Source organism: Eschrichtius robustus, chromosome 16 (genome assembly GCF_028021215.1).
Source record: "Eschrichtius robustus isolate mEscRob2 chromosome 16, mEscRob2.pri, whole genome shotgun sequence".
In the NCBI taxonomy this organism is placed as follows: Eukaryota; Metazoa; Chordata; class Mammalia; order Artiodactyla; family Eschrichtiidae; genus Eschrichtius; species Eschrichtius robustus.
The window spans coordinates 44,468,397-44,487,810 of record NC_090839.1 but is presented as its reverse complement, the minus strand read 5'-3'; the positions used below and the strand labels follow the sequence as shown (position 1 = coordinate 44,487,810).

General features: G+C 38.4%; 1 protein-coding gene across 2 annotated transcripts in view; it reads right to left on the bottom strand.

Annotated features, from left to right (window-relative positions):
• Nucleotides 1–2,056: 2,056 nt before the first annotated feature.
• MACROD2 (mono-ADP ribosylhydrolase 2) overlaps nt 2,057–19,414 on the bottom strand; it is a 1,969,440-nt gene continuing 1,952,082 nt past the window's right edge. For both annotated transcript variants that reach the window (XM_068566158.1, XM_068566159.1), the window contains one exon: nt 2,057–2,129. The gene's annotated coding sequence lies outside the window, so the exon portion shown is untranslated. The remainder of the gene's footprint in view (nt 2,130–19,414) is intronic.

Below are 19,414 nucleotides of genomic sequence, written 5' to 3'. Positions count from 1 at the left end.
GTAATTCTGATCCCAACTGTTCCTACCAGAGACATTAGGTCTCTTTCATCTTTGTCCATTAAAGAAAATCTCCATCCTTCCTGCCTCCTCATGTTGTTTTCAACTTAACTCATTACTGAGCACGAGTAGCACTAACGCTTAGGAGTCATAGGAAAATGTGCTCCCAGAAGATTGTGCTTGTCAAGTACTTCACAAGAATGATGGCGACTTTCAGTTAAGTTATAAAGATGACATGAAATATAGAAACTGTCAGCATTCCCGTGGCATCATTTCTTGGATTATTTAAAACGAGGCTTTTCCTTGCTTTTCTACAAAGCGATGTCTAATGGCAGTAGAGGACATATCAGTTTCTGTATCAAACCGTGGAATAATGGCAGAAGGGGAAATGACCATGTTCTGAGATCATGAGGTCACTTACTTAAATATTGTTGCTGCTAGGTTGATGAGCAGCTTAAAAAACTGAGGGTGTTAAAACATATTACATAGGTAGAAATACAACTTGTTAATTACTCCAATAGACCAAATAAGCCATCCAGAGAGGCAACAAATTCAGAAAGGCCAAAACAAAATTCATAGGAAGATAAGAAGATGAATTTTCTTTAGAGGAAAGAGCAAAACTGAAGAACTCCATGGAATATTTGGAAAGCAGAACACCCGTTTATTGTAGAAACGCTCGATCTGATCCATTACTTTTCTCTGTCTACGAAGAAAAAATATACAGCTAACTTACTTACAATTCTAAAGCTCTTATAAGGAAGGTGGATTTAAGAAGATATGGAAGAAATAATGTGAGTTGCCCCAGAAACAAACAGACTGGTCTTAGAGCCAGGGAGGCTGTGGGAATCAGGTGTCTTGCGTCCCGAGGCTTCTGTCCATGTTGGCCCTGGGATAGACATTTGTGACAACTTCTGACTTCCTCCCGGGCCCTTCACCCCTCACGCCCACTGTATCACTGACATCTTGGCTTATTAGTACTGCTGCTTCCCTTCAGTGTGCGCTGGGAGAGGGGACTAGCCATCAAATTAGCCTTGGACTCAGCATGAACAAAAACACACCATGTAAAAGCAAACCAGGAAGCCAGAACTACAAGCAAGACCTCTAATTGCCTCTAACTTCAGATGAGAATCTGCTCTGTGGGTCATCAGTCCCTGGGTAAAGACAAGATGTTCTTTTATGAGAAGCATATATATAGAGAGAGATTTCAAGTGGAACTTTTCATATTCATAGGCGGATGCTTGGATCCTAAATGCAGCAGCCCACTGTCTCTTAACTAAAATGCCTAGAAAAGCGCCACCCCTTACAATTGTGTCATGAGTTACATCTCCCAGGGGGGCTTCATGTGAAGCCCTCCTGAACCAGGTGAACTCTGCTGAAAGTCGGTGTCAGAGAAGAACTCACCTGCCGTCCTGCTACCAAGGAAGACCCGACAGCAGCCAGGGCCCACATTCCTTGTGATGCCTCCACGCTCTGCTCCGGGTTAAACTCTACTTCCACAATCCTCCTGACAACCACACGGACCAACACTGTACCTTGGGAATCCCTGAATAAAACACCATTTTTAACTCATCGTCCTGACCTTTTTCCAAGTGATTTCTGATGGTTTTGCCTATTTTCTATCCTGCCTCCTTCATCCATGGATTCTACTAATACAAGGTTTGATGGTTCCCGAAATGCAGCCCGCAGCTTACCAAACAGTCACCTTCCTTCTCTTTCTTGGAAGAAACCACTGTATCAACCAGCTTTGTGAAATAACCGAGAAAGCAGACAGGAGCCAGGATACACATGTATGTCACACGTGCCACTGGGACCCTGGGGCAGAGTCGTGAGAGAAAAGACAGAAATGACAGGGATAGCGCCTGAAAGATGCATTCACGTGGGTCCCCCCACCAAATAAAACCTTTTTTTTTTTTTCCTTTTTTTCTTTCTCTTTCTGCCGGTAAACAGAACAAAATGCGGCTGGAGAAATTAGAGCAAAGGATTCCCTATCCTTCCATGGGACTCGCCTCCCCCCACCCTCCCCCACAGGGTGCGCAGGTGTCTTTTTCCACCCCCCCGGGGCCAGAAGGCCTGCAATGCTGAGGACTGTCATTTACTTCCATTTCTTTGTTCCTTTGCTTCATCTTGTGCCCCTGCCGAAGATAAGGAGAAACCATTTGTTAGATTAAAGATAAGATATCTTCATAGGTTGAGCAAGGAATATCTTTTTCATACAGCCATTTAAATGCTTCTCACCCTTCAAATGTGCCTAGAAAGATCTTCTTTGACTATCCAAGAGCTTTGGATATCTGAGCTGTAATTGCAGGCACGGGGTATCTTTAAAGAGCATATAAATCACTGCTAATAAATGTACGGGACATTGACAACTTGCTTGGCTGATGGGGGTGATTAACTCAACTCTTCAATGTATTCCTTGAGAAACCTAATCTTGAACCAATGTGTCCTCCCTTCTCAGCCCTTTCATGTGCTCCAGTTTCCAGGGCTCATCATAGAAACAATAATAATTTACATGACGCTGATTTGCAAAAGTCATTGATGGTCATCCCACCACTTTGAGATCTTATTAAGTAGGCATCTGCCGTGTTCTCCACTTGTGAAAGAACTCTAAGAAGATACCCTGCCTTAGAAGAACCTATAGGGAAATGCATAGATCTTAAGTATACTTCAAACAGTTTTGAAAAATGCATTTAACCCACATCATTCCCATTGGCCCAGAAAGTTCCCTTTTCAATTATTAACCCTACAACTGATCTGATTTCTATCGCCATAAATTACATCTCTTCAAGGAAGAATTGGAGATGATCTCTGAGCTAACTTTCTATTCTAGTGTCCTATGAATCTTTAAAAAAAATCCTTTGAGGTGTGTGTGTGTATAGAAAAGCAATATCATGCTCATTGTAGATAATATTTAAAATATCCAAAAGTAGACAAGCAAGGATCCTGCATAATGCCTCTATTGACAATAACTTCTGTAGTTAATATTATGGAGCATTTCCTTATATTATTTTTCCATATCTTTCATATGTATATACACAATCATACATTTTAATTTTAACAATTAAAATTGTAAACAGGAAGAACATTACAGACAACCTTAAGACATATCTAGAATATGTTCACTATCCAGATTTAATATGTGTTAATATTTTTCAAATTTCCTTGTGATCTTTACTTAACAAAAATAAAACATTATGGGTAAATTAAAGTATTTACAGATAAATTAAAACTATTTCTCTTCCTTCCCAGAGACTACTGAATCCTGATATTAGTGTGAATCAGCAACATGCATGTTTTTACACCTTTACACACATATATATTTACCAATACAGACACAGTGGGAAGTATGTAGTGTCATCTTGTGTATTATAAAATGTACATAAATAGTAATTTTGTTTTACTCTGTTTTTAACCATTCGTCAATTATTATTGTTATAAATTTATCATCAATACATATTTTGATGTTCCTTTGTGTTTACCATTTTTCTTGGCTTGCAGTTGTTTCCTGCACACTACTCTTTCCTCTGGGCTCAATTTTCTTCTTACTGTTGTGCCTCCTTTAGTAGCTTTTAGAGAAAAGGTATGTGAGTAGCAAGTTTTTCTTTTTTCCTGAAAATGGCAGATATCATTTTCTTAAATGATAGTGAAACTAGTGAAGAACTCTATGTTGACAATTTTTTAATCCATGTTTTGAAGACTCAGAATTATTCCATTATCTTCTGACCTAAATTCTTGATCTTGGGAAGCTTGTTGTCTGTGCAATACCTATTTATTTATTGTTAACGCTCCTTTCCCTCTAATTGTTTTAATTTTTTTTCTCATTGGTGTTCCGTAGTGCATAAGTGTGAATTTATTTTAAATATGTCCTTCTTGTAACTTATTATTCTTCTTTTAACTTAAAATTTATTACTTTCATCAATTCTGATAAATCCTTGCCAGTATCTTTCAAATACTATCAATCAGCTCCTTTTAGAGCTCTTGTTGAATACAAAATGTCTTGGTTATTCTCCTTCTATCCCTTACGTCTCCTCATGTGTCATTTATATTACTATATATTTACTTGCTTCTTCCAAATTGTTGTTAATTCTTCATAGTTTGCTTTTTTCTTACAGTTTTATATCTACTTTTTATGTTTTGCTGTCATTTAAATGTATATATATATATATATACTTTTTTTTAAAATTTTTATTTATTTATTTATGGCTGTGTTGGATCTTCGTTTCTGTGCGAGGGCTTTCTCTAGTTGCAGCAAGCGGGGGCCACTCTTCATCGCGGTGCGCGGGCCTCTCACTATCGCGGCCTCTCTTGTTGCGGAGCACGGGCTCCAGACGCGCAGACTCAGTCGTTGTGGCTCATGGGCCTAGTTGCTCCGCGGCATGTGGGATCTTCCCAGACCAGGGCTCGAACCCGTGTCCCCTGCATTGGCAGGCAGATTCTCAACCGCTGCGCCGCCAGGGAAGCCCTAAATGTATATATTTTATTAAAATCTTCAAAATTTTCTACTCTCAAGTTCTCATAGTGCTAATCATCCTGTAATTTTACCCGCCAACTCTCATTCATGATGGATCATTTCCTTTTGTGTTTTGTAAGTCTTAAAATTGTAAACTCACCTTCAGAAATTTAATTCTTCTGTAGGAATTCCGAGGGATAGTTTTACATTTCCATTTGCTAACTCTCCCAGGGATAACACTGGTCTATAATCTAATATTAAATTAAATTCTCAGTTTGTATATTAACGTATGACTTTGGATGGCATAAATTTGTGTTTCAAACGCATGGTGCATATATGTTTTCTACTTAGTATGGGAGCCTTTTTCTTTCCCCATGCAGCACCCTGGGCAGACTCAAGTCTCCTTGTTAATTTCTTGAGCTGGGTTATGACTAATTTATGTAGAGCTATCAATTTCAGCTCCTTACCTTGATTGACCCAAGGTCCCAGGTGGGCATTAAAACCCAAGTCTCTAGCCTTAGAGCCTATCTCTGCACCAACAACCAAACTGCAGTCCTTGGGACTGCTGGATCTTCAGCTCACCAGATTATTGCGTTGGTGTTCAAATTCCTCTTCACTTCTGACACCTTAGCTTTCATGTCAGCTGAGCTATATATTTTAAAATATTTTTGTTATAGTTTAGCTCTCATTTCTAAGCATTTGCATTGAGAGGGGTTCTGCATTTTTCCCCACCTTTTCAGTCACCTATTGCTACAAAACAAGCCACTCCAAAACATAGTGGCCCCAAAACTCATGATTTATCATCTGCTCCAGGTGTCATCCACTGGAGCCAGAACATCCAAAATGCCCTCTCACTTTCCAGAATCTCTCTCCATGTGGCCTTCCTCATTCTATAGCACAGCTTGAACTCCTTACAGGGTGGCTGGATTCCAAGAGTACAAAAATGGAAGTTACAAGGCTTCTTAAAGCCCAACCTGGAAGCCACACTTGGCCAGCCATGTTTCTCTAGAATCAAAAGTTCAGATTCTATAACCATCTTTACATGCCCTCAAATACTTGTTAAATTATTTTTACATTTGCACAGTGTTCTATTGATTCATTGAACTGTCCTCCTGTTGTCATTTATGATAGCCCTGATTTTTTACAATTATAAATTACACAACACTAAACATTCTTGTATTATGTCTTTGAACTCTAATTCTATTTCCATTTCATGGTATTTCTTTAATTTCCCTGGAGGTATGATGCATAGATCGAAAGCTTCTTTCTTCCTGTGTGAACTACCAATAACGTCTACAGACCCAGCTGTGTAAATATTTCTATGGGAACTGATGACATTCCTTAGGTCATACTGTTGGTTATGACAACTGTGGTCAGAAACGCACTATTGTTTAGGGAGCAGTATGGTATCATCAAAGAATTTTGTCCTGGAAGTATTTGAACTTCCATTGATCAGCTAAGTGACCCTGTGCAAGTCACTTTTCCTTCCTGGAGTTGAGGGACTGCAGCAAAGAGGTAAGGGAGGAGCCATGATACATGGTTTTGCAACAAAGTTAAACTAATTTTGAACTTTAAGTTTTGACAACTTATTCATTTGGGTAAAGGTATGTAGATAGATTCATGTTTATAGTCAAGGAAAATATTTTGACATTGACCAAGGAAAACATTTATTTTGGTGTTGCATCTAGATATTGATCACACAGAAAAATAATAGTGTCTGTAAGAAAAAAATCTAGACGATAAGTCTATAGTTTGTTGGCAGCAAAAGGGCAAAAGGTAAGGCAATACTGAAGAACTTGCATTTAAAGTGTTCAGGTTTAGTCTCAGTTCATTACTTCTTAATGTAAACTTCTCTACTGTATCATTTCTGCAGCTTAACAGGATAATTTTAACTACATAAACAAGGTTAAAAAAAAAGAAATGTTTTATAAGACCATGTTTGTATGAGTTTATATTTTTTAGCTGTCCTATGCTATACATGTATTGCACAAATGCTATTATATTTAGTTTTAAATGATGTTTAATTTTATTTATTTATTTATGGCTGTGCTGGGTCTTCGTTTCTCTGCAAGGGCTTTCTCTAGTTGCGGCAAGTGGGGGCCACTCTTCATCGCAGTGCGCGGGCCTCTCGCTATCGCGGCCTCTCTTGTTGCGGAGCACAGGCTCCAGACACGCAGCCTCAGTAATTGTGGCTCACGGGCCTAGCTGCTCCGCGGCATGTGCGATCCTCCCAGACCAGGGCTCGAACCCGTGTCCCCTGCACTGGCAGGCAGACTCTCAACCACTGCGCCACCAGGGAAGCCCCTTAAATGATGTTTAAAACTGTGATAGGAAGACAGCTGCCTGCTTTCACATGTTCTCAAACTTTAGTCTGCCACGATGCTGGTGCAACATGGCCTTCTGGGAGAGTGCAGCGGCCTACTGAGAAGATGCAGGGAAGATGAAGGGAGGTGTGAATTAAAAATGTTGCCTGCCTACATTGCCACCCTGATGGTGAGCCCTGAGGAGGCTCAGGATGCGAAAGAACAGGATAAAGGATACAAAAGTTAATGACCTCATGCTGTGTAGCCATGCCCATTGGGAAACCCAGTCATCTTAATTAAAGCTTGCTCTGCTGGGGACACAAATAAGAACTGGCCATTCCATGATCTGAGCACTCTGGTGGTCTTATACCACTAGAGGGAAAACCTAAGACATGTAAGAGGAGCTGAAACAGCTCTGGGGCAAAACCTAGAGGAGTTAAGCTCACAAGCGGCACATTGCCCACCACATGATCATCGCTAGTGATTTTATTTCGACAAACCAACCTCTGAATGGGGAATAAAGCTTTCAAAACAAAAAGCAAAATGAACAACAGATTGCGAGCCTCCAACTAATAAATACCCTAACCAGGTTTATATACCTACAAAACTGACCGACTTACCTGGGAATATCGTGCTCTGATAATGACTAAGAATGGGGCTCTTTTATTGCATATTCAGTTAAGTTAAAAAAAAATAAAAAGCCTGCTTGATAAAAAAAAAAAAACATCTTTTCAGAATTCTGACCTTAAAGAAACAAAAGCCCTTCTAGGGGTAACTTGCATTTCTATTCTTCTGTCTTTGAAATGTAAATGTTCTACCTGATCTTCTTTAGGCGTGTGTGTGTGTGTGTGTGTGTGTGTGTGTGTGTGTGTGTGTCTTTAACAACCAAAAGGTACACATATGGTATACATTTGCCATCCAATTGAATAGACTGGGGTCCTGAGCAGTCTTTTTTTTTCTGGCTGTGGGAACCCTCAGGGGCTTTTTGCCATCTAAACCTTTGGTGCGTTAGCCTGTACAACGAAGGCCTTTACTTTCTTAAACTATTTTGAGGAGTAAACTTTCTGGATCTTGTTTAGATGGCATCTTTTGCATCTCTTCTGGGGAAGCCTCTTGTATCTTATCGGTTTGAGTCACTATTACGATATATCTCATTAATGGCCAGATGATGGTTCCTTTAAATTGGACTTCTGAATTGGTAAATTTTTAGAGTGCTCTCATTATAAACAGCCGTTTTATTGGTACTTATTAAAAAAGAAGGAAATTAAAGGGTGGAAAATATATCTAATGGTTAGTTTAAAACAAACAAGAAAAACCAGCTTGTGAACTTTTGCTTAATTATATTGTGGGATAGACATGTTTCACTGGGGAATGCTTCCCCTGCTTGGTATTACAAGACAGGGCATATAGATCTGCCTCTCAGGAAATATTAATTAAACATACTAAAGGAAACCAATAAGGCTACCTGAACTTTATAAAGTAAAAACTGGGAACTAATATTCAAGGGCTAATAATAATAAAATCAGTGATTTTGCTCTGGGTTTTAACTTGTGCACTCAGAAAGAGGGCCTTGTTGAAGGTCTTATGCAAGTTTTTAAAGGCATGATAAATTAAACCCTAAAGTCCTAGAACTCTTAAATTTCAGTTCAGTTGGCAATATTCTCACTGAAAAGTAAATTAAATAAAATATAGCTGGACAAATCAATTTTTTAATATCATTTAGGTGACCAGTTCTTTGGGGAATTAAAAGCAACTGTCTTTGCCTTGCATTAAATCTCTACAAATCAGAAATGTAAATACAGCCCACAATGACCTGAGACTGAACCTAATCAGCTCAACCAAGTAGAAACGGAAACCAAAGGCAAAAAAAGGGCAAAAGTGGCCCTTTTAAACTCCAACTGTTACTGAATGCAAGTTTGTGCACCTGGCACACAGTGAAGCCAAACAAACCAAAACATCAGAGTTTGGAGCAGAGAGAGGTTGATTGCAGGGCCAAGCAAGGAAAATGGGTGGCTCATGCCCCAAAATCCTGAACTCCCCGATGGTTTTTGGGGAGAAGTTTTTTAAATAAATAGGCAAAATATGGGGTGAGGGCTACAGGGTGTGTGACTTTCTTCCAATTGGTTGGTGGTGAGGTATTACGGTGGTGCCCCAGGAATCTTGTGCTCAGCCTGACATTACCATCCTCCACCTGGGTGAGGGCCTTAGTTCCTGCAGAAGAAACTCAAAGGCATTGTTATGTATATCCCTTGAAGGAGGAACCAGGATCCTGCTTTAATCTCTGCACTATTGTTTCTTGACTGCCCCCTTCTTTGTTTCTGCATTGCCTCACTTCCCTGATGAGCAGCTGTTTGAATCTGCCCTTTGGAACAAAGGGAAGGGTCAAGGGAGGCTGAATGAAGCTTATTTCCTACAAACAAGAAATGGGGGACATGGAAAGGATTTGTACCCAGGAGGGCCCCACGAGTCCTGCTCAGTTTCAAAACTGCTGGGAAGGCTCTCTCAGCCAAAATCTAATTCATAGCCTCCTTAAGGGTTTATCAAGAATAAATACAAATCTTAAAGCCTTTTCCATAAATAGTAAAGCCTTAATCATCTGAGCAAGCAACTTTAATTTATTCCAGTTGTTCTTTATAAAGTAGTAAGCTTATATTGTACTATTTAATTCGTAACTAAGTTTTTAAAGTGAGGCTATGACATCTCCAGTTTTGTCTGTTTATATGTCTGTGTACATGTTATACATATGAGATGTGTCTACCTCTGGAAAATATCAAGATTAAACTTATAAAAGAGCTCTATTTAATTGACTTAAAAGTAAGTACTTACAAACTAAATATTTCTAAATATGAAAGAAACTGCCCAGAATGAATTTTGGGTTCACATGATCTAGAAAGTATTCAATATTAAATTAACATATGGTATTAAAGCTAGCTTAAGCTTGCTGGTTTATTGTACCTAGGTTTACTGAAGGTCAATACATGTTATTTCTGTTACAGAGTTTGTCAACAACAACAAAAAATTAACTTGGTATGATGAAATTCTTATAAGTAGATTAAATAAGAGTTTTTGGGTGAACTCTTTAGAAATAATTATGTTTTAGGAATGTCTACTCGAAAATAATCTCTCCAAATATCTGGTAACTTGAAACTTTAGAATTGTGCTAAATTAAGTTAAATGATGAAAGTTTGTTGAATAGCTAGGTCATTCCCAAATAAAATAAGATACTGAAACAATTACTGAACCTTGGCTTCCCTTTAGAGAGTAACTAAAGGTGTTTAGAAATATTAATAAATGTTTGGTGCCACAATGAGATATTTTTATAAGAAAGCACACGTTTTTAGAAATTATTATTAGTATTTATGTTTGCCAAACTATAGAGTGCTAATGTGAGAAGACAGTTCATAATTGCTTACTTCTTAGTTTTCACTAGAAATTAAGGTTTTTAAGAGTTGAGGATTCTAAACATGTAATTAAAGCTAATAGAAATAATAAAGGAAGCATTTCAGTAGGAAAGTAAGATGTGTGTTGTGAACAAAAGAAGGTATGAAAGATGGAATTGCATTTTTGTTAAGGGAAAAGAAAGTAATTTTGTCCTAGAGCTGGTTGTTTCTAGATGTGGGGAAAATTAAGGGGCAAAATAATATGCATACAGAAAGGGGTGGAAAAGGAACCCTGAGAATAGAGTTTTGTTCATGGTCAGGATTGGCTGAATTTAGACTGAATTTATTTAGGTAGATGGATGGATTTTCTTGTTAAAAGTAAGCTGGTACAAGACTGGAGTTTCACTTTCTCTCTCTCTTAAGAAAACAAAGTTTTCTTGAAGTGCTGCTTTGGTAGCAGATTGTGTGAGCTTCTGTGCCTTTAAGTGATCTGTATTTACTTTTGAAATCTTTTGTCACTTTGGTTAAGTGAACAAGCTGTGATCTTATTTGACCAAGTGTTTTAAAACTTTTTGATATTTTTGACAAATATTGACAAATATTGATATTTTTGACAAATATGTTCTTTTGACCTCCAGCTACCTTTAAAATGCTTCAGAGGGCCCCTAAGGCATCTCAGAGGAGAATATCAAACTAATTGGGCTTATGGTAAGTTAAATTACTTGAGAAACATTGTCAAGTAATTAGAGATGAACTTTAGGTTATATTTTATGCATAAATGTCATTAGTATAGATATCCCAAAACGTATATGAAATTCCTAAAAATCTGATATGCCCTGGTATAATGTTATCAGTCATAATTCTAGTTATTATCTTAAAAATGTTGTTATATGTCACAGAAATATCCAAGTTTCTTGTCAATTGCATTGTAATCATATCTTTAACCATGTCATTTTAAGTCTTGTTGTTTATAGACAATCATTGTTTTACTCTGATAATTTTATAAAATGAACTGCAAGAAAATTCATAAAAAGGATTTTTGATAAATATAAGTTTCTGATAACTTTTACATCATACTGCTGAACTGGGTAAGAAATTACAAAACTCTAATGGAAAACCTGAAGACTTCATCCAGCTCATCAGGAATTAATTTTATTTTTTAAGTTTTTAAATTTTTTTACTGTCTCTCAAATTTCTTTGCTAGTGATACACAGAATACAAAAGGAATAGTTTGACAAGTTACAATCAGTTCAGTTTGGGATACATTAACTATGAGTCTGAAACTCCAAGAAGAGTCCTAGATATAGAATTAAGTTGATGTTTTTCATATAAAATTATCTAGCACAATATATTGATTAATCAATATAATGCCAATTTATAATAATACCAAGTTCTCTTTATATGTGGGTCATTTCTTGAGCACTCTGAACTGTTACATTGACATACAGTACTTGCCCACTCCCATGCCAACATTACACTAGTTTTATTTTAAAAGTCTTTTATTGCATAAATAAGTCTCCACACCTTATCACTACCACATCTTCTTCTTCCTCTTCAAAATTGTCTTGGCTGTTTTTGTTCTGTTTTTTTTTTTTTTCTTTTTTATACAGCAGGTTCTTATTAGTCATCAGTTTTATACACATCAGTGTATACATGTCAATCCCAATCGCACAATTCATCACACCCCCACCCCCCTGCAGCTTTCCCCCTTTGGTGTCCATACGTTTGTTCTCTACATCTGTGTCTCAATTTCTGCCTGGCAAACTGGTTCATCTGTACCATTTTTCTAGGTTCCACATATATGCGTTAATATACGATATTTGTTTTTCTCTTTCTGACTTACTTCACTCTGTATGACAGTCTCTAGATCCATCCACGTCTCAACAAATGACCCAATTTCATTCCTTTTTATGGCTGAGTAATATTCCATTGTATATATGTACCAAAACTTCTTTATACATTCATCTGTTGATGGGCATCTAGGTTGCTTCCATGACTTGGCTATTGTAAATAGTGCTGCAGTGAACATTGGGGTGCATTTGTCTTTTGGAATTATGGTTTTCTCTGGGGATATGCCCAGTAGTGGGATTGCTAGATCATATGGTAATTCTATTTTTAGTTTCTTAAGGAACCTCCATACTGTTCTCCATAGTGGCTGTATCAATTTACATTCCCACCAACAGTGCAAGAGGGTTCCCTTTTCTCCACACCCTCTCCAGCATTTGTTGTTTGTAGATTTTCTGATGATGCCCATTCTAACTGGTGTGAGGTGATACCTCATTGTAGTTTTGATTTGCATTTCTCTAATAATTAGTGATGTTGAGCAGCTTTTCGTGTGCTTCGTGGCCGTCTATATGTCTTCTTTGGAGAAATGTCTATTTAGGTCTTCTGCCCATTTTTGGATTGGGTTATTTGGTTTTTTAATATTGAGCTGCATGAGCTCTTTTATTGTTTTAAAGATTTATTTATTTTATTGATTGATTGATTGATTGCTATGTTGGGTCTTCGTTTCTGTGCTAGGGCTTTCTCTAGTTGCGGCAAGCGGGGGCCACTCTTCATCACGGTACGCGGGCCTCTCAGTATCGTGGCCTCTCTTGTTGCGGAGCACAGGCTCCAGACGCGCAGGCTCAGTAGTTGTGGCTCACGGGCCCAGTCGCTCCGCGGCATGTGGGATCTTCCCAGACCAGGGCTCGAACCCATGTCCCCTGCATTAGCAGGCAGATTCTCAACCACTGTGCCACCAGGGAAGCCCATGAACTCTTTATATATTTTGGAGATTAATCCTTTGTCTGTTGATTCCAAATATTTTCTCCCATTTTGAGGGTTGTCTTTTCGTCTTGTTTGTAGTTTCCTTTGCTGTGCAAAAGCTTTTAATTTCATTAGGTCCCATTTGTTTATTTTTGTTTTTATTTCTATTACTCTAGGAGGTGGATCAAAAAAGATCTTGCTGTGATTTATGTCAAAGAGTGTTCTTCCTATGTTTTCCTCTAAGAGTTTTATAGTGTCTGGTCTTACATTTAGGCCTTGAATCCATTTTGAGTTCATTTTTGTGTATGGTGTTAGGGAGTGTTCTAATTTCATTCTTTTACATGTAGCTGTCCAGTTTTCCCAGCACCACTTATTGAAGAGGCTGTCTTTTCTCCATTGTATATCCTTGCCTCCTTTGTCATAGATTAGTTGACCATAGCTACATGGATTTATCTCTGGGCTTTCTATCTTGTTCCATTGATCTATGTTTCTGTTTTTGTGCCAGTACCATATTGTCTTGATTACTGTAGCTTTGTAGTATAGTCAGGGAGTCTGATTCCTCCAGCTCCGTTATTTTCCCTCAAGACTGCTTTGGCTATTCGGGGTCTTTTGTGTCTCCATACAAATTTTAAGATTTTTTTTGTTCTAGTTTCATAAAAAATGCCATTGGTAATTTGATAGGGATTGCACTGAATCTGTAGATTGCTTTGGGTAGTATAGTCATTTTCACAATATTGATTCTTCCAATCCAAGAACATGCTATATCTATCCATCTGTTAGTATCGTCTTTAATTTCTTTCATCAGTGTCTTATAGTTTTCTGCATACAGGTCTTTTGTCTCCCTAGGTAGGTTTATTTCTAGGTATTTTATTCTTTTTGTTGCCATGGTAAATGGGAATGTTTCCTTACTTTCTCTTTCAGGTTTTTCATCATTATTGTATAGGAATGCAAGAGACTTCTGTGCATTAATTTTGCATCCCACAACTTTACCAAATTCATTGATTTAGCTCTAGTAGTTATCTGGTGGCATTTTTAGGATTCTCTATGTATAGTATCATGTCATCTGCAAACAGTGACAGTTTTACTTCTTTTCCAATTTGTATTCCTTTTATTTCTTTTTCTTCTCTGATTGCCATGGCTAGGACTTCCAAAACTGTTGAATAATAGTGGTGAGAGTGGACATCCTTGTCTTGTTCATGATCTTAGAGGAAATGCTTTCAGTTTTTCTCCATTGAGAATGATGTTTGCTGTGGGTTTGTCATATATGGCCTTTATTATGTTGAGGTAGGTTCCCTCTATGCCCACTTTGTGGAGTGTTTTTCTCATAAATGGGTGTTGAATTTTGTCAAAAGCTTTTTCTGCATCTATTGAGATGATCATATGGTTTTTATTCTTCAGTTTGTTAATGTGGTGTATCACATTGATTGATTTGCCTATATTGAAGAATCCTTGCATCCCTGGGATAGATCCCACTTGATCGTGGTGTATGATCCTTTTAATGTGTTGTTGGATTCTGTTTGTGGGTTTTTTGTTGAGGATTTTTGTATCTATATTCATCAGTGGTATTGGTCTGTAATTTTCTTTTTTTGTAGTATCTTTGTCTGGTTTTGGTATCAGAGTGATGGTGGCCTCATAGAATGAGTTTGGGAGTGTTCCTTCCTCTACAATTTTTTGGAAGAGTTTGAGAAGGATGGGTGTTAGCTCTTCTCTAAATGTTTGATAGAATTCACCTGTGAAGCCATCTGGTCCTGGACTTTTGTTTGTTGGAAGATTTTTAATCACAGTTTCAATTTCATTACTTGTGATTGGTCTGTTCATATTTTCTATTTCTTCCAGGCTGTCCATTTTGTTGGCATAGAGCTGCTTGTAGTAGTCTCTTAGGATGCTTTGTATTTCTGTGGTGCCTGTTGTAACTTCTCCTTTTTCATTTCTAGAGTCCTCTCCCTCTTTTCCTTGATGAGTCTGGCTAATGGTTTATCAATTTGTTTATCTTCTCAAACAACCAGCTTTTAGTTTTATTGATCTTTGCTATTGTTTCCTTTGTTTCTATTTCATTTATTTCTGCTCTGATGTTTATGATTTCTTTCCTTCTGCTAACTTTTGGTTTTGTTTGTTCTTCTTTCTCTAGTTCCTTTAGGTGTAAGGTTAGATTGTTTACTTGAGATTTTTCTTGTTTCTTGAGGTAGGCTTGTGTAGCTATAAACTTCCCTCTTAGAACTGCTTTTGCTGCATCCCATAGGTTTTGGATCATTGTGTTTTCATTGTCATTTGTCTCTAGGTATTTTTTGATTTCCTCTTTGATTTCTTTAGTGATCGCTTGGTTATTTAGTAATGTATTGTTCAGCCTCCATGTGTTTGTGTTTTTTACGTTTTTTTCCCTGTAATTCATTTCTAATTTCATAGTGTTGTGGTGAGAAAAGATGCTTGATATGATTTCAATTTTCTTAAATATACTGAGGCTTGATTTGTGACCCAAGATGTGATCTATCCTGGAGAATGTTCTGTGTGCACTTGAGAAGAAAGAGTAATCTGCTGTTTTTGGTTGGAATGTCCTATAAATATCAATTAAATCTATCTGGTGTATTGTGTCATTTAAAGCTTCTGTTCCCTTATTTATTTTCATTTTGGATGGTCTGTCCATTGGTGTATGTGAGGTGTTAAAGTCCCCCACTATTATTATTGTGTTACTGTCGATTTCCTCTTTTATAGCTGTTAGCAGTTGCCTTATGTATTGAGGTGCTCCTATGTTGGATGCATATATATTTATAATTGTTTTATCATCTTCTTGGACTGATCCCTTGATCATTATGTAGTGTTCTTCCTTGGCTCTTGTAACATTCTTTATTTTAAAGTCCATTTTATCTGATATGAGTATTGCTACTCCAGCTTTCTTTTGATTTCCATTTGCATGGAATATCTTTTTCCATCCCCTCACTTTCAGTCTGTATGTGCCCCTAGGTCTGAAGTTGGTCTCCTGTAGACAGCATATATATGGGTCTTGTGTTTGTATCCATTCAGCAAGCCTGTGTCTTTTGGTGGGAGCATTTAATCCATTCACGTTTAAGGTAATTATCGATATGTATGTTCCTATGACCATTTTCTTAATTGTCTTGGGTTTGTTTTTCTAGGTCCTTTTCTTCACTTGTGTTTCTCACTTAGAGAAATTGCTTTAGCATTTGTTGTAGAGCTGGTTTGGTGGTGCTGAATTCTCTTAGCTTTTGCTTGTCTGTAAAGCTTTTGATTTCTCCATCAAATCTGAATGAGATCCTTGCTGGGTAGAGTCATCTTGGTTGTAGGTTCTTCCCTTTCATCACTTTAAGTATATCATGCCCCTCCCTTCTGGCTTGTAGAGTTTCTGCTGAGAAATCAGCTGTTAACCTTATGGGAGTTCCCTTGTATGTTATTTGTCGTTTTTCCCTTGCTGCTTTCAATAATTTTTCTTTGTCTTTAATCTTTGCCAATTTGATTACTATGTGTCTCGGCGTGTTTCTCCTTGGGTTTATCCTGTATGGGACTCTCGTGGCTATTTCCTTTCCCATGTTAGGGAAGTTTTCGACTATAATCTCTTCAAATATTTTCTCTGGTCCTTCCTCTCTCTCTTCTGCTTCTGGGACCCCTGTAATGCGAATGTTGTTGCGTTTAATGTTGTCCCAGAGGTCTCTTAGGCTGTCTTCATTTCTTTTCATTCTTTTTTCTTTATTCCGTTCTGCAGCAGTGAATTCCACCATTCTGTCTTCCAGGCCACTTATCTGTTCTTCTGCCTCAGTTATTCTGCTATTGATTCCTTCTAGTGTAGTTTTCAGTTATTGTATTGTTCATCCCTGTTTGTTTGTTCTTTAATTCTTCTAGGTCTTTCTTTGTTAAAAATTTCTTGCATCTTCTCAATCTTTGCCTCCATTCTTTTTCCTAGGTCCTAGATCATCTTCACTCTCATTATTCTGAATTCTTTTTCTGGAAGGTTGCCTATCATCTCCACTTCATTTAGTTGTTTTTCTGGGGTTTTATCTTGTTCCTTCATCTGGTACATAGCCCTCTGCCTTTTCATCTTGTCTACCTTTCTGTGAATGTGGTTTTTGTTCCACAGGCTGCAGGATTGTAGTTCTTCTTGCTTCTGCTGTCTGCCCTCTGGTAGATGCGGTTATCTAAGAGGCTTGTTCAAGTTTCCTGATGGGAGGGACTGGTGGTGGGTAGAGCTGACTGTTTCTCTGGTGGGCAGAGCTCAGTAAAACTTTAATCCGCTTGACTGCTGATGGGTGGGGCTGGGTTCCCTCCCTGTTGGTTGTTTGTTTGGCCTGAGGCAACACAACACTGGAGCCTACCTGGGCTCTTTGGGGGCTAATGACAGACTCTGGGAGGGCTCACGCGAAGGAGTACTTCCCAGAACTTCTGCTGCCTGTGTCCTTTTCCCCACAGTGAGACACAGCCACGCCCCGCCTCTGCAGGAGACCCTCCAACACTAGCAGGTAGGTCTGGTTCAGTCTCTATGGGGTCACTGCTCCTTCCCCTGGGTCCCAATACGCACACTACTTTAGGTGTGCCCTCCAAGAGTGGAGTCCCTGTTTCCCCAAGTCCTGTTGAAATCCTGCAATCCAATCCTGCTAGCCTTCAAAGTCTGATTCTCTAGGAATTCCTCCTCCTGTTGCCGGACCCCCAGGTTGGGAAGCCTGGCGTGGGGCTCAGAACCTTCACTCCAGTGGGTGGACTTCTGTGGTATAAGTGTTCTCCAGTCTGTGAGTCACCCACCCAGCAGTTATGGGATTTGATTTTACTCTGATGGCGCCTCTCCTACCATCTCACTGTGGCTTCTCCTTTGTCTTTGGATGTGGGATATCTTTTTTGGTGAGTTCCATTGTCTTCCTGTCAATGATTGTCCAGCAGCTAGTTGTGATTCTGGTGTTCTCACAAGAGGGAGTGAGAGCCTGTCCTTGTACTCCACCATCATCTTGGTTCAGGACCTCATCAGGAATTAATTAACTGATAAATATAATTCATAATTTTATGACTTTCTGAAATATACTTTTGGGTTTTTTTTTTCCAGAAAAAAATCTTTTCTCTTCTGCCATGACCTACACATTGATAAAGTATACCTTTGTAAACAAAGATGAAACATTTACCTTTTTCTCTCTACCTGATCCTTCTAGAATTTGGCTTCTCCAGGTAGCTCTCCTGTGGACCTGATGGTTTATTGCAACCAGATTACTACTAGTTATACTAATCATAATAATTTCTTCTACTAATCATAATAATTTCTTCTTTTTTGCTTCCAAATGCTGGTTGAATTTATGACCAAGGGGAAGCACTGTGAATGAAAAAATGTTGCCTGCCACATTCTGTCGCTCCACGGTAAGCCCTCAGCCACTGCAGCCACCCCTAATGGTGCACCCGGAGGGGACTCAGGATGGGAAAGAACAGGATACTGGCCCCAGATTGCTAAACTGCATATCAAAGGAATGATTCCAAAGAGCCCAGATTCTTGCATCTTCCCATACGTAGAAAAGGGCTAAATTCATTAACTTGAGATATCTGGTTTTCTTTAAGCAGCAGTAATCTTTTGATGTTCCGACTACCTTGTCTTTGTTGTAAAACTCCTATAGTTCCTGCTTCCCCCCTTACCTCTTCAGAGCAGTCCTGCAGAGCTATCCTGGGCTTGAAGTCCTCAGAAGCTCCACCGAATAAAACATAATTCTCAACTTTTAGGTTGTGCATTTTTTTTTTTTTTCAGTCGACAGAGGCAATGGTGTCAACACATTTGTGTCTTGCCCTGGATGACGCACAATTCATTTATCCCATAGTTTTTTTTCACAGCTTAGTATTTTAAGCTAGGAATCAGAATAGCTAGGCTGGTTTCTTTTCTCTAACTCTTCTCTCCAGCCCTCAAGATACAAAAAAGGGTTACAGACCACTCATTATTCTAGATATACTTCAGTCTTGGCTGAGTGATTTAGAATGTTGGTCTGGAAAAAACTCCTAAACATCATCTGGCCCCATTTATGTTCCCATGGAATTCCCTGAGGCTCATTCAATGCAACAAACCTTTGTGTAGAGGTGTGCAGGTCCACGGGTAGTGGTGTGAGAGGACGGGACATAAGGCAGGCTTCTATCAGCCCAAATACACTCAAATGCCTTTCACGTTCTCCAGCGCAAAGATTTAGTGTTAGGCTTAAAAACAGATATACTAAACAACTCAGCAGGTAACTTCTGGAAAAGCAGTGCTTCAGAATCAGCTTGGCGTTGCTTAAATAATTTGATCACTCCAGGAAGCCAGGAGGTGAGATGGGTGGAAAATTTTTTTTCTTGTCATCAAAGCTCAGAAAACCAGGGTATTGCATGATCTGGATATGCTGTAGCTTATCTTTTTCCTTTAAAGATGGTAAGTTTCTTACAATGTGTTATTTGGTATAAAGATTTTAAAAGTTTAGCCTGAGGCTAAACTTTTAACCGTTTAAAAGTTCTATCCATGGGACTGGGAGGGAAATCCAACATGCCTTTTAGTTTCTATGGCTGGTCCATTTAATCAATTGAAAATCTTGTAACAGAGG